The sequence below is a fragment of the Penaeus japonicus genome, unplaced genomic scaffold (assembly GCF_977035675.1).
Source record: "Penaeus japonicus unplaced genomic scaffold, GWHDUDI00000001_assembly GWHDUDI00000004, whole genome shotgun sequence".
In the NCBI taxonomy this organism is placed as follows: domain Eukaryota; kingdom Metazoa; phylum Arthropoda; class Malacostraca; order Decapoda; family Penaeidae; genus Penaeus; species Penaeus japonicus.
The window spans coordinates 18,209,140-18,229,139 of NW_028234406.1; the positions used below are offsets into that span (position 1 = coordinate 18,209,140).

The 20,000-nt window shown below is 43.8% G+C and overlaps 1 protein-coding gene across 1 annotated transcript in view; it reads left to right on the top strand.

Annotated features, from left to right (window-relative positions):
* Rhp (GTP-Rho-binding protein rhophilin) overlaps positions 1–20,000 on the top strand; it is a 171,935-nt gene that overhangs the window by 55,538 nt on the left and 96,397 nt on the right. The window lies entirely within an intron of this gene.

Genomic DNA, 20,000 nt, shown 5'->3' on the forward strand with positions numbered 1-20,000 from the left:
CATCCACACAAAATCATAAAACGGATGAGAGACTAGATGGGTTGAGGGAACCTAATTTGCAAGCTACCCAGGAAGTTGCTCTTGCAACCTTTGCATTTAGAAGAGGAGGTGATAGAAAGAGAGAAAGAGAAAGAGGCCGAAATAGAAGAGAGAAGCAGCAGAAGGAAAATGAAAGGGAAATAGATGGAAGATAAAGAGAGAAAGAAAAGGTGCAGAAGGAAGGAGCACTTTCTTTAATTGAAAGAAAGATCTATTGTTAGGACTGCAGGTGAGAAGCGAGATGCAACAATCCGAACACCTGCAATGATGCCAGGGAAGTGTCTAAGAGTTATGGTCAGAAGGAACAGGTGTGTCGGAGGTAAATGAAAGGAAAATGACTTAGGTTAAAGAGAGGGAGAAAAATGATCAGGCGAGGAAGGTGGGAATTATCTCCTCCCCAAATATGGACTGGCGAAAAAGAAGGAAAACGTCGAGTGAATGAAGTAGAAAAAAGGAAGATGAGATATACACTGAAGATGTCGAGAAAGCGAGCGGACGAGGGAAGTGAGATGAAGATGAAGAAAATGGACCCACACGGCAAAAGTGAAAACGCGGGAAGCTGAGCGAGGTAGGTTTGTCTATATATCGAGCTATTGCTTTGTTCAACTGCTAATGTTCGTTTTCTTTTTTTGCAGGTATGTTGTCGTTGTCGTGGGATATGCAGGTGTGACATGAGCGCGTGTTCCGGCGGCCACGGGGAGGTCGTCTACCCTCGGTACTCTACCCTTGTGTGTGGCCATCCAGGTGTTTATCGCCGTATTTCTTTCTCTATCTTTCTTTCTTTCTTTCTTTATCGCTCGCTCTCGCTCTCTCTCGCTCACACACACACACACACACACACACACACACACACACACACACACACACACACACACACACACACACACACACACACACACACACACACACACACACACATATACACACACAAAAAAAAAACACTCCTGCCTTCTTTCTCTTCCTCATTTGTGTTTTCATTTTCACCTCGTTGTTTTCCAATTATTTACCTTCCAACAGACCGTTTATTGTGCAAATGTTTTGCTTTCGTTAGACGGCTGGCGGTGGTGTTGTGTGCGGTTTCTGGTTTCTGAAGGTTTCAATGCTGGCCGAGGGTGTGTGTGCGTGGCTTCATGTTGCGTAGAGGAAGTGGATGTGTGTTTGCGGTATATTGTTGTTCTGTCGGTAGTGTCTCCCGCATCTCTTGTGTTCTTTTCTTTCCTTGTGTTTTTAGTGTTTGTTTTGTTTTCTTCTCTTATGGTCGAGGGGCCCGGTTGATCTCATACTTCTCCTCTTAAATTCATTCTTGTTGTAAGTGGCTTAGGTGTAGGTGATCTCCTGACCCTTAAACTTGACTTAAACTCTTTTTTAGAAATATATCTTTGCTTGGATTTTTTAACGCTCTTGGTTTACGTATAACATATTCTAAAATGAAGAAGATCCGATTATTTCTGGAATCACCATCCGACATCACCCTTCCTTAACTAGTCTCTTCTCATCCACTGATCTTCCCTGCTTCTCTCTTATCTCTTTTCACTGCCACGCTTATTCCGCGCGATTGCGGTATCTGTTCTTTGATCTCTTCTTTGTTTCTTATCTAATTCTCTGTGACTCTTCTCTTCAGTCCTCTTCTTTTGTTTTGCCCTCCCCTCTTTTTCTCTGTTTCTTCCGTCCCACTTGTCGCTTATTTAGTTGTCCCATCCCCACTCAACTCCTTCCGTCCGTTCCATTCCACATTTACTTTCCCATGCCTTCCGCCTCTACCCAGCCTGACCCTAGGACCCTGAATAATTGATCAGCCGTATATATCACTGGAGTCGGCCCTGACGCCGCGCCTGTCCCCGAGCTGTCGCCGCAACGCACAGGTGACGTCAGGGCGCGTCATCAGGAGCCGGCAGAGGAGGTGCGGATACTCTCGCCTCGTCGGGTTTTGTGGCTAATGACGGAAGTGTTGCGAAGATGTATGTTGCAAGGCGAGGACTTGTTACCTTTAATCTTGCAATGGACGCTAGGTTGACGGCCTTGAGGGAAGGCTGCCATGAAAGTTCTAGGGGATTCAATGCCGATGCTATCTTCTTTAAACTGACATAGGTAGGTACAATAGAATGGCATGAAAGCTACGGGGGTATTCGGTGCTGATTATATCTTTTTATAAACTTGTTGGACAAGTCGATTTTGAGGCTATAAATGCCATGCCGAGAGTGTCGATAAGTTACGAGGATTACTAATTTGTTTGATTCTCCTTTCATTATCTGTGATAATAAGGCATGATTAAGTATCGTTTTCGGAAAATCGCTCTAAAAAAATGAAGCATTTCGACTGCTTGTTCCGAAAGAAAGAAGGCGTTCAAAGAACCTCCCTTCCCCTATACTGGGATAATCTACAGCAGACGTGGCAAGGTCTTCTGGAGGTCAGCCAGGCCTCACATGACGAGTGCGGTGGCCAGACCTTTCGCCGTAAGGATAGGAAGAGACTGAATCCTTGATTAGCTGGGGAAGCCTACCTATCGGAAGGTCGCCGAGCTATGGTTCCGTGGAGGGAAAGGCGTTCTTGTCTTCAGCTCTAAGATAATAAATATAAGAACTGGTTAAGCGAGTCCTTCCTTTCGTTGGACGCCTTTGGCAAGTCAGGTGTACATAAAAAAGTTGTTGGGAATTCGATGTAAGTTAGATGGTAATTCGGTTACTAAGATGACGTAAAAAATGGAGCTTTAAATGTTAAATAGATAAAGAAACGATGCCCAAGGAAATCCCAGCTGTCATAAAACTAGAAAATCTTTCAATGAATTTAACAAACCTTGATATGCTTCATGAATATAGTTTGGTTATTAGTGGCAATCGGAGGTGTGCGAATAGTAAACAATCTCCATTGGTTAGCTGTGAGAATAATGGTCTATGTCTATGGAGAATGTTGGGCGAATAGCGAGTGTCTGTGTGTGTATCATATCGTTTCGGATGATCTGGCAATAGTATTGACTTCTCACGATGACGCAGCGCCAACAGAGTGATTTCAAGCGATTATGGAAAGAGAGATCTTGCAAGGAAAGAAGTTTTTCTTTGTGTTTTGAATAACACTGGTGAAGCATTTTTTTCTTTTCTGTTTGTTATTCAACACTCAATAGCTGTCAGAACTGGAAGTCGTTATTTCAACGGAAACGGCGAGTGACTGAACTTTATACAAAGATAATACATCTATATATTCTTACAAGAAAACGACCATTTGAGAGAGAGAGAGAAAGAAAGAAAAATAATAAAAGTAAAAGAGAGAAATAGAAAGGATGAGAGTCAGAGAGTGAGAGAGAACGTGAGAGAGAGAGAGCGAGAGAGCAAGCGAGAGAAAGAGCGAGAGAGAGAGCGAGAGAGAGAGCGAGAGAGAGAGCGAGAGAGAGAGAGAGAGAGAGAGAGAGAGAGAGAGAGAGAGAGAGAGAGAGAGAGAGTGAGAGAGCGAGAGAGCGAGAGAGCGAGAGAGCGAGAGAGCGAGAGAGCGAGAGAGCGAGAGAGAGAGAGAGCGAGAGAGCGAGAGAGCGAGAGAGCGAGAGAGCGAGAGAGCGAGAGAGCGAGAGAGAGAGAGAGAGAGAGAGAGAGAGAGAGAGAGAGAGAGAGAGCGAGCAAGACTCGAGAGTACCCGCAGTGATGTCAGTGCCTTGTCTGGGTGATTATTTCCGCCCTGGAAGTCGGTAACGTTGAAGGTGTTAATAAGAGGCTTTCTCGCGTCACGTCGTCGGGACACGAGCATCAGGCGGACGACAGCTGTGAGTCGGGCTTTTGTGAGTTGCATATTCTCTTCTTGTATGATTGACTTACCATTTCTTATTGTAGCTGCTCTATGTTTTGACTAAGTAGTGTCGTCATATCTCTAAGGGTATGTTTGTCTTTTTATTTCCATGGGGTGACATATATACATGTATATGTATATATATATATGTGTGTGTGTGTGTGTGTGTGTGTGTGTGTGTGTGTGTGTGTGTGTGTGTGTATGCTAGTGTTATGTGAATGTCTGTGTGTGTATCCGTGACCGTGTGTCCATCTGAATAGTTTCTCCCTGCCGTTCTGATGTATACATGCGGGTAGATGGCTTGGTTAAGAGATTGTTTTCGGGAATGCGTAGAATGTTACTTTGTATCCTTTTTTAAATAAATTGAAATATTAACAAAGAACAAAGAAGTATTAAAAATTAAACAAAATTAGAAACATTCGATATATGGAAAGAGTGAAAATGTGTAACCTATGTTGTATTATTTCTGTGTTCTTGAAGTTGTGTTGTGGTGTACGTGTTAAGTTGCTTTGTCCATTCGGTTTCTTTTTGCGGTATTTACATTTATATTGCGGCTCTAGGAATAATTTTTGCGGCTCCGTACGAAATTTTTGAGAAATCTTTTTCCTTTTTTGCCGCCAAAGATTATCCATTTTGTGGTTGTTCCATTAGATTCGTCCATTGTTTTACCGGATGATGCTTGTTTTTGGTCGCTTTTTGTTTGTCGCTGTCGTTTTTTCAATATTTTGGTTTTATGTACTTATGTATGAAATATGTATGTTAATAGTAGTGTTGATTATAAACATCCATTTGTTGGCTATTCACATCCCTCGGGGAAAAAGATGAAGGAAAAGGGGAATTTCGAAATTCGCCAGTAATCCCAGGAAATCCGTCATTGAAGGAGAGAGAAAAAAATCTTTGCAACGTGATTGTCGTGTCAAATTCCCTCGTCCTGGTTACCATAGCAACGGGGGTTACGTGAGGCAATAGGAAAAGGGGAAACCACGAAGAGGAACTTTGCGCCGACCTCGACCTCCTTCAAGCTTATTAAAGGGGATGTTTTTGCGCGATTCCGTCCTCCCGCAGCGACTGAAGGAAGCGGCCATATTGTCTGTCGTTGTCTTGGGGCGGTTTCCTGCGGCCGCGGGAGAGAGTTGGTTCCTTATTGAGAAATTAGGGAGGGAGGTGATTGTTTGGCTTACTTTAATGCGGCGTGAACTGCATGAAGAAGCCTGTCTTTATCGTCGATAAAGACAGTAAGTCAGCGTAGTTCTGAGAGAGCCGAGATAAAGACAGAGATAGATGCAGGCAGACCAGTTGGTTGGGTGAATGGCACACTAAATAACCTAATGACGCACCGGCTTGCTGAATAAGTAATGAATGAAGGCGTAACTGATTGAATGCCAGAATGACGGAATCACTGACTGCCTGACGGATTGACTGAATGGCTGACAAAGACAGACAGACAGACAAGTCAAATAACATAATTTCCATAAAGCACAAAATAACCTCTTCAGCATTCAAGGATCTTATAATTATCTAATCAAACACTGCAATCTTGAGGCTAATGACTGAGAACTCGGTCAGGCTTTTATTTAAGGCCACACAATATCACATCGCTGGCGAGTGCTAGGCCTACAGCCTTTTGTTTCTTAAATTCACCATCAGTATCTTCAGAGGCGTGATTGCCGGGTCAGCTCAACGAGAAAATATCTAGAGGGGAAGGGACCATGAAAGATTCATCCCGCGGGTCCAGAGCTCCCCGTCCCCTTCATTACGCCCGGCCATGTTCAAGGGCATCTGGCAAGAGTCATGGGACTTTGGGGCGGGCGTCTTCCCATGGCGACACCGGGCCCTACGCTCTCTCGGTAAGAGGAGGGCCGGGTCGGGTGCGGAGTGGATATAGTATGAATGTTTATCCGTAATTAATAAATACTTTGCGGGATAGGAGCGTAAGTATGTTTGTGATTGCAATGTAGCCGGCTTATGATGAGAGTAATACACGTTCGGGTGTATTCTGGTGGTGGCATTTTGTATCCTAGGTTCGTGGCATGTAAACAACCTTTGCATATGGATAAGAATAACGTCTAGTCCAAAGACTTGAGAGATTACTAGAAATATCCAGAATATGCACGTGAAAACAATATATTACGATTTTACGTCATACATAGGCGAGAGAGGAGGTTGCTCTCTGGGATACAGAGCACTGAAGAAACCACTCGATCGCTGTGTGTAACATTGCATCGGATGTTCTTGACTGGCATATTGAACGGGTACCAGGAGAGAGTAGACGTAGATATAGATGTGTGTGTGTGTGTGTGTGTGTGTGTGTATTTATATATATATATATATATATATATATATATGTATATATATATATATGTGTATATATATATATATGTATATATATATATATATATATATATATATATATATATATATATATATATATATATATAGAGAGAGAGAGAGAGAGAGAGAGAAAGAGAGAGAGAGAGAGAGAGAGAAAGAAAGAAAGAAAGAGTGAGAGAGAGAGAGTGAGAGAGTGAGAGTGAGAGAGAGATGCTGAGAGAAAGTAAGAGTAAGAGTGAGAGAGAGAGACTAAGGGGCAGACATAAACGGACAGTAGACAGACAGATAGACAGACACAGACAGACAAACGGACACACACAGACAGATAGGCAGACATGGATGGATGGATGGATAGGTGTATATAGCGATAAAAATATAGGGAGTGGTATTGATTGAGAGCGACGTTGATAAGTGGCATTTTAAGGAACTTTGCTTGGCCCGAGGGTGACCTTGGGCCACGGCTGATTATATTGGTAGGCGTGTCCAATCAGATACGTTGGAACAGCTCTCCGACCTTGAATATGTAATTATACCCTCTGGTCTGTCGGTGCATAAACTAATGACAAATGGCATACAAACCAGGAAATATTAGTCTTTCTCTTTGAATGGTTGTTGACCTTTCTTTTATTACAAAGAGTTTCCCTTTTTATAAGCCGTGGAAGATTTTAAGATTTGGAGAACGTACTCTGTGTGTGATAAGGATTATTTGGTCTATGTATTTTACAAGTTTCATTGTTTTTGTTGGTATAAAATAGGAAAATAGTCACGCTTAAAATGATAACATTGACTGTGATTCAATTGCATATTCAAGGCGATGCTATGAATCTAGGTTCTAATAACATGAAAGAGCAGATGCAGCCGGTAACATGATTTGATGTAGTACACGCAGCCAAAATTAATCAAACATTCTAGATGATGGCACAGATGAGTCATCAGTTGCCATGGTCATCTCTGCGGATATCTATCGTGACGATGAAGAAATACAATAATTTAGAAAAAGTTACGATACAATCGATTATAATCCGTGGAATGACGTATGAGGAACGTGTCGGAACCAAACGGTATCCATCTTGTGTGGAGTCTCGATCGTGGTTTGTCGGAAGGACGCTTGACCAAGACGACGTCGGGACAAGGCAGTCGCGGGCGGCATGTTCGTTGTCCTTTCGTGTCGGTTTCAGTCTTTGAAACTCGGGAAAATAAGGACAAGAGAGGGCTGGACGGACGCAGGTCCTTTGCCTGGCAGAGAAGGAGGGCTTAAGGAAAGAGTGATAGAAAATGCGATTGGCGAAAGGGCGTGGAGGATAAACAGTGGAAGACTTCGCGTGCACTTGGTCAGTGATTGAGATTGAACGAAATCACTACCAAGAGAAAGTTGCCCCTGCTAATTACTGAGGCAACGTTTGGTGATTGCGTCCAAGAGGTTGGAGAAGAAAGCCCAGGAGAGAAAGAACAGGAAAAAGGAAGAGAAGTGAGAATGAAAGAAGGACAAAGCGAAGAGAAGTGAGGAGGAAAGAATAATGACGAAGCGAAGAAAAGTGAGAACGAATTGACAAAACAAAGTGAAATAAGCATGGAAGCAAGAATGTAGTAATGGCAATAAAATGTTTCAAAATGACATACAGAAAGGAAGGAGACAGGATAAAAAGTTAAGCGGGAATTGAAGCGGAAATGACTTAAAGACAATAAGAGCAAAAAAGAACGCGTGCTAAACCGAATCAGATAGGCAGACAGAGAGAAGAAATGGCAACGGAGTGCAAGAGGAAGCGAGAATTACTCAATGAAAGCAAACAGAGCAAAGGAGAGGAAGTGACGCTTGTAACGAGGCTGCGGATAGCAAGTAACAGCATTAATAACACTGATAAAAAGTGCCGAGCAGGAAAGAGCCGAGGTAAGGCGGGGTCGTTAGGGTTGTTTCAATCGGTCGCCACTGATGGCACCCTCCGCGCGCGCCCCTAGGGCAGCGGGGGGGGGGGGGGTAGCTTGAACTGCAAAGGTAGATGTGTGGATGTTTTAGAAAGCTAGGGAGAGAAGGAGGCAGCGGCACGTACGCACCCACTTATGTACACACACACGCACACACCAACACACACACACACACACACACACACACACACACACACACACACACACACACACACACACACACACACACACACACACACACACACACACACACACACACACACACACACACACACACACACACACACACACACACACACACACACACACACACCCTCCCTTCCCCACCCCCACCACAAGGCGGATTTAGAGAGACAAAGCAAGGAAATGCAAGGAGAGCGTCACGTTACAAGTACCAAACCAAAGCAGGAGTTCAAGTATTTCCTCACGCAGAGAAGGAGAGGACAAAGGATTCCAGGAGAAGTGGGCGGAAGGAGGGAAAGAAGAGGCGAATACTTATGGAAAGAAAGCACACTAGTAAACACGGATGTGTAGAGTAAGTATTGTGTATATATAGTATATAAAAACTAATATATATATATATATATATATATATATATATATATATATATAAATCATATATATATATATATAAATCATAAATATATATGTTTTATATAAATAAGTATCTGTATGAATATCTATCTATCTGTATATGTATATATGTATATATATATGTATACATATATATATATATATATATATATATAAATATAAAAATATATATATATATATATATATATATATGTGTGTGTGTGTGTATTTATATTTATATTTATACTTATATGAATATGTATATATGAAAAAAAAATTATATGAATAAATATACATATGAATGTATAAATATATATATATGAATAAATAGATATATGTATATATTTTTATAAATATATATACATATACATACATATATATACATAAAAAAAAAAAAAAAAATATATATATATATATATATATATTACACACATATATACACACACATATACATACATACAGACATACATACATTAATATATACATAAATACATACATACATACATACATACATACATACATACATACATACATACATTTACCCATACATAAATATAAACACACACATATATGTATATGTATGTATACATACATACATGTGTATATGTATGTATATATATGAAAATATATGAAAATATATATACATATACATATGCATATGCATACATATACACACATACATATCTATGTATATATAGATATGGATATGTAAGCATATATCGCATATATATGATACAAATGTGTGTTGACTTGAGGATTATGTTTGAGGGGAGGGGGCGCAAGAACCTCTGTTTATATCCCACGTTGATGATAGATTTTTTTTTCTTCTCTACTGTGACATGTGTATCTATATGTATATATATGTATATACACACACACACACACACACACACACACACACATACATACACACATACATACACACATACATACACATAAACACTTCTCCTCCTCCTCCTCCTCCTCCTCCTCCTCCTCCTCCTCCTCCTCCTCCTCCTCCTCCTCCTCCTCCTCCTCCTCCTCCTCCTCCTCCTTCTCCTCCTTCTCCTCCTTATTTTATTTTCTTGTAGTCGTGATTGTTCTGCTTCCTCTTCCTCAGACGTTATGTAATTTTTCATTTATTTGCAATTTTGATAATGACACGTTGTTGGTTCGCTCGAGAACATTAAAGTTTTCGACAAAGTATAGCCTTGCCCTTCAGCCAAGACTCTCCGATGCTCCCTAACGAAACAGCTGTTACTGAAAATCGAGGAGGGAGGAGGAGGAGAAAGAGGAAAAGAAGAAAATGAAGGAGGAGGAGGAGTAGAAAGAAGAGTGAGGGGGAGAACGCAAAAAGGACAAGAAAAGGAGGGAGAAATGGGAGGAATATGTATGAGGATAATACGAGAAAGATGATAATACCAAGCATAAAGGAAAACGAAGAGTATGTAGCAGCATATATGAGAAAGAAGAAGAAAAGGAAGAATGAGGGTTGAGAAGGCAGAAAGGACAGGAAAATGAGAAAGAATTGGAAGGAATATATGAGCTGATATTGCAAGAAAGGTGACGGCACCAGATATCGAGGAATGAGGAAGAGGAGAAGAGAATGTATAAGGAGGCGGAAGAGAAAAAAAAGTGAGGGAAAGACCGCAAAGAGGAAAGAAAAAAGGAAGAGAGACAAGGATGATCATAAAAACGAAGAGGGAGAATGAGACAAAACGCTTGAGGAAGAGGAGTAGAAGGCGAAGGAGAAGACGCCAAGAGGAGAGAGACGAGGGAGAAAAGGAAGGAAGGTGGAAGTGTTGAAAGGAGGAAGGAGAGAAGAGAGGAAGGGGGAGGAGAGGGGTAGAGGAAGGGGAGGATGGAAATCCAGCTTCAAGGTCATGGCTGCCTCTTATGAAATTGAGATGAGGAATAAAAGCTTAATAATTCACACAGTAAACGTGAGTAAACAGAAAAAATAAGGCACAAAAATCTCGGGAAATAGCTTTAAAAGAGGGAAGATCTGTCACATTCGGTGATTGTGTGTGATTGTTGCGTGATGGGCGTGATAGACCGTGAGAAGGTGTGGCGATACGAGGTTTAATGGGCGAGCAAGGGAGGGGAGGGGGGGGTGAGGGTGGTAAGGGGCTGGGGGGCTGGTGGGGGCGGAGGGTAGGTCTGCGAGGTAGGGGGGCTGGGGGTGAGGGTGGTAAGGAGCTGGGGGGCTGGTGGGGGCGGAGGGTAGGTGTGCGAGGTAGGGGGGCTGGGGGTGAGGGTGGTAAGGAGCTGGGGGGCTGGTGGGGGCGGAGGGTAGGTCTGCGAGTTAGGGGTGGGGGCAAGGGCTTAGAAAAAAAAGTCTCACGGTCGTTGTTTTATTTTTACTAACATAGTAAATTTCTTATCCTTCGAACTTCCTACTGACTTATCTCTCTTCCCTTTTCCTTTTTTTATTTACCTTGGTACCTCTTTTTAATCCTCCTCCATTTCTTTATCTTCCCTTCTCCTCCTTCTACTTCATCCCCCCTCCCCCACCACATCTTTCTTCTCTCCCCTCCCCTGTTTTCTTCCATATGTTTTCCTGCCCCCTTTCCTCTACCCCCCACCCCGACCCCGACCCTCTCCTTCCTGCACCTCCCACTTAATCTCTCTAGACCTACTCCATATGCAAGCCTCGTTATGCAAAAAACTCTAGACGCTTAAAAGGGTTTCGGTGTTCTTCATTTTTTTTTTTTTGACGCCCTGCAGTGTACGTGATAAAATGTAAGAGTCCAACCAAACGTGACCTTGGCGGCACTCCCACCATTAGGACACGGCGAAGGGAAGGCAGAAGGAGGGAAGGCAGAAGGAGGGAAGGCAGAAGGAGGGGAGGGATAGGAGGAAGGACTCGACGGAGGGATGGCAAGAGGAGTGAGGGATAGGAGGAAGGACTCGACAGAGGGATGGCAGAAGGAGGGGGGGTAGGAAGAAGGACTCGGCGGAGGAAGTATGGAGAAGGAAGAAGGATAGGGGGAAGGACCCGTTGGAGGGAAGGCAAAAGGATGGATGGATAGGAGGAGAGATAAAATGAAGGACTTCGCGGAGGGAAAAAGGAGGGAAGGCAGACGGAAGGAGGAGGGAGTAAGAAGGAGGACGAGAAAGGAATAGGAGTAATGTCTGTTTACGTATGTGTTTGTTTGAGTGCATGTATATATGCGTGTGCATGTGTGTGTGCATGTATGCATGCGTGTATATTTGTGTTTGTCTGTATGTGTCTGTCTGGCGCGTGTATCTTCCTGGCAGGGAACAGTACAACAGTGCGTTTAAGCCATGGTCGTTCCTGCCATTATGGTAATTAAGTGTTTTTATATGGTTCACGCAACATCTTTCGTTCTCTTGCCTTTTTTCATCCCTTCGTTTATCTCTGGAATCGAGATCAGTGACCGAAGAACGTAGCAAAAAGTACCAAACACCTTAGGGAATTCGTCAAAGCAGGATACAAAGCAAATAAATGATATTGGTCGTATATGGTCACTTATGGCGGGAATTCTCATTTATACTTTCATTACTAACAAGCCAAGTTGATTCAAGTTTAGCAAAAAACAACATCGATAACAAAAAGATCCAATAGAATAGAGCGATAAAAACCAGAACCGCCCGCAATAAAGCGTACCCAGGAAGACCCTCTCCCGCCAGTCTCCATTCATCCCAATAAACTCTTCTTGTCATGGTCAGTCGCCTCCCCCGAAACCGGAAAGTTCCTTATTTGGTCTACTCCCTTTTTCACCTTGTTATTCCCAAATCACTAGCGTTTTATGGGGTTCTGTTGTTCTGCTTGATGCGGCGACAGGAATTCCTGCGGCAGGTGTCGGCTGGAATTTGGGTTTGGCAACGCTTCGAACTAGAACTGGTAGCGTAATGATAGAGGCTCGGCGGTCGTGATGGCGGAGGTGTTGGTGGAAGGGGAGGGGAGTGGGCGTAGTTATGGCGCGGGTGACTGTCCCGAAATTGCTTCTTCATCTTTGGCGGCGGCGCGGGAGGTGGTATGGCAACCCTTGGAGGACGTGACGTGACGGGAGGAAAGTGGAGGTCATGTTCTGCGCTCAGTATCCCGATTCCTTCGGGAAGTGGCGTGCGAGCGGCTACAAAAAGGCGTTGCGGTTTGATCGAGTCTGATCAGATGGTATCGAGGCGGTGCGAGCGTTTACCACCGTTTAGTCTCGTTTTTTCCCTTCTTGCTCCTAGTAGGTCATGTATTTACCCTCCCCCTCTTTCCTCCCTCCCTCGCCCAAGGTCGTGAACTTCAGAGGGAAAAACACGGCATTACTTCACCTCCAATCATCATCCATTACTGACAAAAAATAGAGAAAGAAAAAGAGACTATAACGTTTGACAGATGCAATTACGGTATCAGATGGGAATAATTTGAGCCACAAAGAGCATTAGCCACAGGTATAGCTTCTTCTCGCGCCGAGTAAAATTGCTCTAGATTGCCGGGTTCCACTTCCATCTAGGCCTCATATGTCTTGCTTATCGGGTTATGTTGACTGTGCGAGAGACGTTAGCGATATGATGATGCAGGTCGGTGGCCTCTCCCTGTCTCGATAGCGCAAGCCGATGCCCTTGATGAAGCATGGCAGAAGTGGCAGAGAGATGGCGCAGCAATTTTCTCCTCGGGCAGTCTGTCGTCTCTTCTTACCAAAAGGACTCGGGATTATTATTCATGAGCTACTAATGGCTGTTTTAATATTTTAAAACAATTTAGAGGCAAGGGATTCGACTGCGTTATTTATGTCCATGTATTCTTATTTAGCTTTTGCCTTGTGTTATTGCATTATTATATAATCCGGTTCAGCTTCGTGCTTCATGTTCGAGTTCGACGCTAATTTCAACCGGCTGGATGTCAATTTGGATCTTTGGTTTTTATCGCTTCCGGCAATTTTGGCTGCATTATTTTTAGGGTACCTGCGTCCATATTTGCATGTTATTATGGCAGAGTAATATTTCATCGGAATAACCGTGGTAAATAGAGTATTTAGTGGTAAAAAACCGGTCCATATTATTTAATGGAGGATCAAATTATGAGTGATTCAGGAAACAGAGTTCGCTCTTCGGAACTCAGTTGCGTCAGTTTTCTCTTCACACTCAGTCTCCATGTCTCTGTTTTTATCTTTTTTCTTCTCCTTCATCCTTCCTTTCAGAATACGAGTCTCATCCAATAGGCTTCCACGCACTAGTACTCTATGAGATGTTGAACAAGACTTATCATGTACGACCTGGCCGGTGAGTCGTTCCATCAACAATTTCCGAGCAGTTCGTCCTACCAAAGAGCAACCAGAAAATCGTTTTCTATGGAAGTACCCTGCAAGACGCCCCCCCCCACTGCCAGGTGACAGGAAGTCGTTCAGCAAAACCTCTTCATTCTCTTCGGGTGCATTTTGATTGTCTAAATGTCGTTTGCGCTTCGGTAATTGTAACTTTTTGGCTGTTGGAAAAGTGGCTTAGTTGATGGATTTACTGCAACTAAAATTATTGGTTATTAAGCCTATTCAGAGCGGAGGAAGAAAAAATTAAAGACGTAATTAGTACGAGTAAATTCAGCAGTTGATTGTGGTTGGCTCGTGATGCCTTTAAGTGTTCCCGATGCCTCTCTTCTCCACATTGTAATTTTCATCTGCTTTCTTCTCCTTCCCTCCCTCATTCCCTCCCCCCTCTCCCCCTTTCTCATTCTTCCTCTCTCCCCCTCTCTCTCCTTCTCACTTCCTCTCCCATCCCTGCTCCCCCTCCCTTTCCCCTCCTTCCTTCGCTCCCTCTACCCCTCCTCCTCCCTCTTTCCCTCCCTATCTCCCTCCCTCCCTCCCACCCTCCCTCTCCTGTCCATCACGTCGACAGTGAAGCATGACCTATTCACCTCCCTGTTTTCTCTTCCTTTTCCGCCGTAAGTACATCGCAAGGAAGATGAAGAACGAGAATAAAGAACACGGAGGGAATAAAAGGGAAAAGTCCCGGAGACGAAAGCACACGCGATATAAATAGGGCTGGTGGGTTCAGTAGTCGATGATGGCGGACAAAATGACTTCCTTTTTTGGAGAGGAGAGCGGGTGTGCAAGAACTAACTCTCTCTCTCTCTCTCTCTCTCTCTCTCTCTCTCTCTCTCTCTCTCTCTCTCTCTCTCTCTCTCTCTCTCTCTCTCTCTCTCTCTCTCTCTCTCTCTCTCTCTCTCTCTCTCTCTCTCTCTCTCTCTCTCTCTCTCTCTCTCTCTCTCTCTCTCTCTCTCTCTCTCTACGCGCACATAAAACTTCATATAAAACAAGGATAATATATTTTTTGTCAAATGATAAAACAAGATTCAAAAATGAAAATAAAATGACAGGCAAGGCTTAGCAAGCTCTTCTTAAAAACACCAAGCAAGAAAAAAAATAGAAAACACAAAAGATAAAAAAAGATAGTCACAGCCCCAAAAAATACTGTATAGGCTCCATGGAGTGTGGTTTTGTAGCGCAACGACATCGGACGAAAATCGGCGCTTCCCTCGCGCGAGATGACGGAGCGGACGGCGATCCGAGAGGCCCGAACGCGGAAGAGGGAGGCTGTGTGTCGGAGGTGCAATATCCGGAACTGTTTATGGGGATAGCCGATGTGTCATGTGTCATGCTGTTTTGTGTGGATATCTTTTTTTTTCCTCATTATTATTTTTTTATCTTGCTATTATTTATTTTTTTAGGCATGGGTGGGAGGGGATTGCCAGAGGTGATGAAATTCTGGGTATGTGTTCAACTTTTACGGTGGAGATATTTTGCTTTTACGGTGAATGATTCGGCGGTTTGGTAAATCGCAGGAGGGAAGGAGGGAGAGAGGAGGGAGGGAGGGAGGGAGGGAGGGAGGGTGGGGGAGAGGGGTAGAGGGGATGGAGGGAGGGGGGAGTAGGGAAGAGAGAAAAAGAAGGAGCTTTAATTTGAGAGGGAGGGAGGGGAAAGAAAGAAACGAAATTGCCATGAAGTAGAATTCATATTTACATTATATCACGCGAAATAAAAAAGAAGAGAAAATAAGAAATAACAGACGCGCGAGTGAAACATTTAGAAAACGCCAAATCCCTGCGGCCAGGCTAACCTCGTTTCTCACTCGTAGCAATCACCCGAGACGGCAAAGAGCACACAGAACACGCCGTCATCAGTCACGTCGCAAACAACCCGGCGGTTCCAGCTGCCAGGTACAGCCCCGCCGCAGCTGGTGCCCTTCCGAGGCGCTGAGAGTGGCCCGGCGGCGGTTCGAGCGATCGAGGCACGAAACGCAGGAATTGCCTCGCGCCCCGAAAGTGAGGGAGGAATAGCCGAATGAGGGAGGTGGGGGTGGCATGACGGGGGTGAGGGGAAAGGAGGGTTCATGATTGCGGGGAGGGGGGGGCACGGTAGGGGTGGGAGGTGATTTCATGTTAGCACAGGGAGGGGGGGGAGGCACGTATTTGATCTAGTGCCTCGATAAAAGGGGTTAATGTCGCGGGTACTTTCGGGGTACGCGGCCGGAACGTCGATGGGACGGGGTTGCTTGCAACGAACCTCCCCCCACTACGTCAGCCGGAAGTGGCAGCGGGGATCGTGAGCGACAAAGACGGCGCTGGCTCCTCTTTTTACCGTTTTTTCTTCCGCCTGCGTTGTGCGGTGCATCCTCCCCTCCTTGCCTTGCTGATGGTGATTGGGCTTTCTCTCTTTCTCTCTATCTCTCTGTCTCTCTCTCTCTCTATCTCTCTCTCTCTCTATCTCTCTCTCTCTCTCTCTCTCTCTCTCTCTCTCTCTCTCTCTCTCTCTCTCTCTCTCTCTCTCTCTATCTCTCTATCTCTCTATCTCTCTATCTCTCTCTATCTCTCTTTCTAACTCTCTTTCTATCTCTTTCTCTCTTTCGCTCTCCCTTTCGCTCTCTCTCTTTGGCGCCTCTCTCCTCTCTCTCTCTTCTCTCTCTCTCTCTCTCTCTTCTCTCTCTCTCTCTCTCTCTCCATTTTTCTCTTTCTCCCTCTCTCTGCCTCTCCCTCTCCTATCTCCTATCTCTCTCTATCTCTCTCTCTCCCTCTCCTTCTCCTTCTCTCTCTCTCTCTCTCTCTCTACCTCTCCCTCTCTCTCTCTCTCCCCCTCCTCTCCTCTCTTTCTCTCCTCTCTTCCTCCCCTTCTCTCCTCTCTTTCTCTCTCTCTCTCTCTCCTCCTCCCTCCTCCTCTCCCTCTCTCTCCCTCTCTCCCTCCCTCTCCCTCTCTCCCTCCCTCTCCCTCTCCCTCTCCCTCTCCCTCTCCCTCTCCCTCTCCCTCTCTCACTCCCTCCCTCTCTCGCTCCCTCCCTCTCTCCCTCCCACTCTCTTTCTCTCTCTTGCTCTCGTTCTCGCTCTCTCCTATCTCCTTTTCCCTCAATCCTCTCTCCTTTATTCCCTCTGTCTTTGTGTGTGTGTTTGTGTCCGTCTCTCTCTTTCTCATTTTTTTCCCTCTTTTATGATCTGTTCTTCTCTTCTATTCTCTTCTATCATTTTATCTCTCTCTGTCTGTCACTATCTCTGGCTGTCTGTCTGTTTGTCTGACTGACTGACTCTTCATTCTCCCATATCCTCTCTTTCCCTCTCTCCCCTTCTTTTATCCTTCTTTCTCACCGACCCCCCATCTCTGTCATTTTATATTTTTCCCCTCCGCCATCCATTTTTTTTCTTTCTTGGATCTATCACTGCCTTAAAACAGATGTTGTTCGCAATTGGCGTCTGTCTGTCGTAGCCAATTTTTATACAGAACATATAGTTCAGTAGCGTTCCTGGGAATAGGAAGCAGAAGGAAGTCGTTGTACTTTCTTTCTTAACATTAGAACCATTAATTTACTCTCATTACTGGTAATTATTAAATTTTAGTTTTGGATGGCTTGGTGATGTCAATATCTCCGTCCATAGTTCCTTAATGTAGTCTCGGTATTGATACAGACATCATCTGTGAAAGTGGTCTTATAACGTTGTCAGTGAGGCGTCGAACTCCTGTCACTGAAGACAAACAGCGACGCCTTTCAGAATAAGCGAACCATAATGATTATAGATCAGTACCTAGTGTCTTTTGGTACAATACTTTCGTACTCATTTCCTCCGAACCAAATAAATATATAAAAGAGAGATAGCTAAATCAGTTGACATAATTAATCAGTGGATCAAGAAAAAGAAAAGAAAAAAAAAAGAAAAAAAAAGAAAGAAAAAAAAAAAAGGACGAAGAACTTATCAAAAGTTGCGTGATGAGAAGATGTGATTTGTACCGTTGGCGTGCAAGTCGCGAGGCTGTGATTTTCCGGTGATCAGCGCTAAGGAATGTTTACAAGCTGAGGGCGCATGTAGCACTGTCATTCCGACTTTCCGATGGTGCATGCGCATCATTTCCTCGCTGGAAGTTCGTCGTCTGCTTGCCTGCGTCTAAGGTCTTGCTGGACGTGTAAACTCTCTTCTTGCGCTCTCATCCTCCTCTTGTCCATGTGTTGCATGCACGAGAACGAACGAGGTTTGCATGATACGACAGATTATCTTAAGAATCATGATCGGGCAGTTCGAGTTATAAACAAGCCAGACTGCATATTTTAGGGAGTTTGTATGTATATAGATTTTTTCCCCCGGAGTTCTGAATTTTGTAAGATTCTTTTGAGGTCTCGTTATTCAGCGTAAATTCGCAAATGATCAAGACGACTGCAAGAGATTTCGCGTGGAAGCGGCCCAGTCAAGGGGAGCGAGCTATCGAAGGAAAACAAGGCCCGGCGGAGGATTTCTCTCAACCTCAAGAAGTCTCATTCGATGTCCTTGGCGTCGATAAAGAGATATATAAATAAGATAAAACCTCTCTCGTGATATAAATATAAGAATCTTTCTTTAGCCGTTTTTGTTTACGAGATGAAGTTGATCAAAGAATTCGTGTCATACTTATAGATATTTTTAATTATCAAAAGATTTTTTATGAATGGTTGAGGAAGACTACTGTTAGTACAAAACATAGGCTGTAATTAAATACGTTAAGAACATACCACTTACGATAAAAAGCCAGACTTACACAAATGTTGCGAGATTATGATAACTCCCAGAACAAGATAATGACAGCTATGCAATCTCACGGATAGAAAATTGACGGCCCGATTAATTAGATTGATTAGAACGGGGGTACAGGCCACACGAATTAGGCCAGCGAGGAATATGCCGCGGCGCCGAGCCTCGTAATGCGCTTGTTATCCGGGGAATGTTCCGGGTATTGGGACACGGGGCTTGATCAGCCTCGGGAGCCTTCAAGGACTGAACAAGCGTCCTAATTTACGATAATACGAGGTTAGCGGAAGGTTTGAGGCAGTTCCGTTTGACGGATTGATAGGAGGCTATTTGCGGTAATAGGCTGGGGCGAATAAACATCGGCTGTGAAGGAGTGCTTCGTTCTAGATTCGGTAAAGAGCAGGTGTGATTTGTATCACGTGTGTCCACCGCCGAGTGTTTTGTAGGTTGGGTTTTGTACGTACGGTGCTGCGTGGACGACTTTTTGATAAATGGGGACGAGGCTGATAAAAGAAAATGTTAGGGGTCTTTCATATATGGGACTGTTTATTCCGTGTTTTTCTTTCTCATTCTATGTATTTCTTTCCTGGAGGTCTTGTATATCAATAGAATTGCCATGATAAGGCAACTTTATTTTTAAGTGATAATCTACTCAGGAAAATAATGTTTCAAGGATGATAAATTTTGTTTTAGGTGGTAAGATAAAACAGAGGAAAGTAATTTAGGACAAGGAAGGAGATCCGTCATATAGAACGCTTGCAGAAAGGCACGATCAAATGGACATTGTTACATGACAGTATCGTTAGATGATCGTGGTGTTTCGTGATCTCATGATGTTTGTTGACGCGACTGGTTGTCAATCATGCGTACGTAGTCAGGCGTTCTACACATTTTTCTCGAGGTATGGGAACATTGAATGAAAAGGAAATAGTATTTCAATTTTTGTTTTTTTTGTTCTTGTATTTATAAGCTCGGTTAAGAAAAAGCATGACGAAAAGCACCATATGATATCGAAGTGGATATGAGGAAAAGAAATGACGGGAATAAGGAAAAAGAAAAATAAGAAAAAAAAATATATATGAAATCTTAAAAAAGAACTAACGAAAAGGCAGACTGGAAGAAAGATTAAAATAACATTCAGATATTAAGCATCAAAAAATCAAAAGTCTAAGAAACGGCCGAAAAACAAACAAACAAAAACACGGAGGCAGGAAGCCGATGGACGGATTTTCTCCATCGCAGTATTCCTCCCCGATGGCAAAGCTACACGAAAGGTGCTCTCCTCTGCCGAGAGAGACGCAGCAAGCGGGAACACGAGCTGCGTAGAGCGATTCGAAACGCGATCATTATGAAGCATAGAAAGCATGTCTCTGACCAGCGATGTATGGGT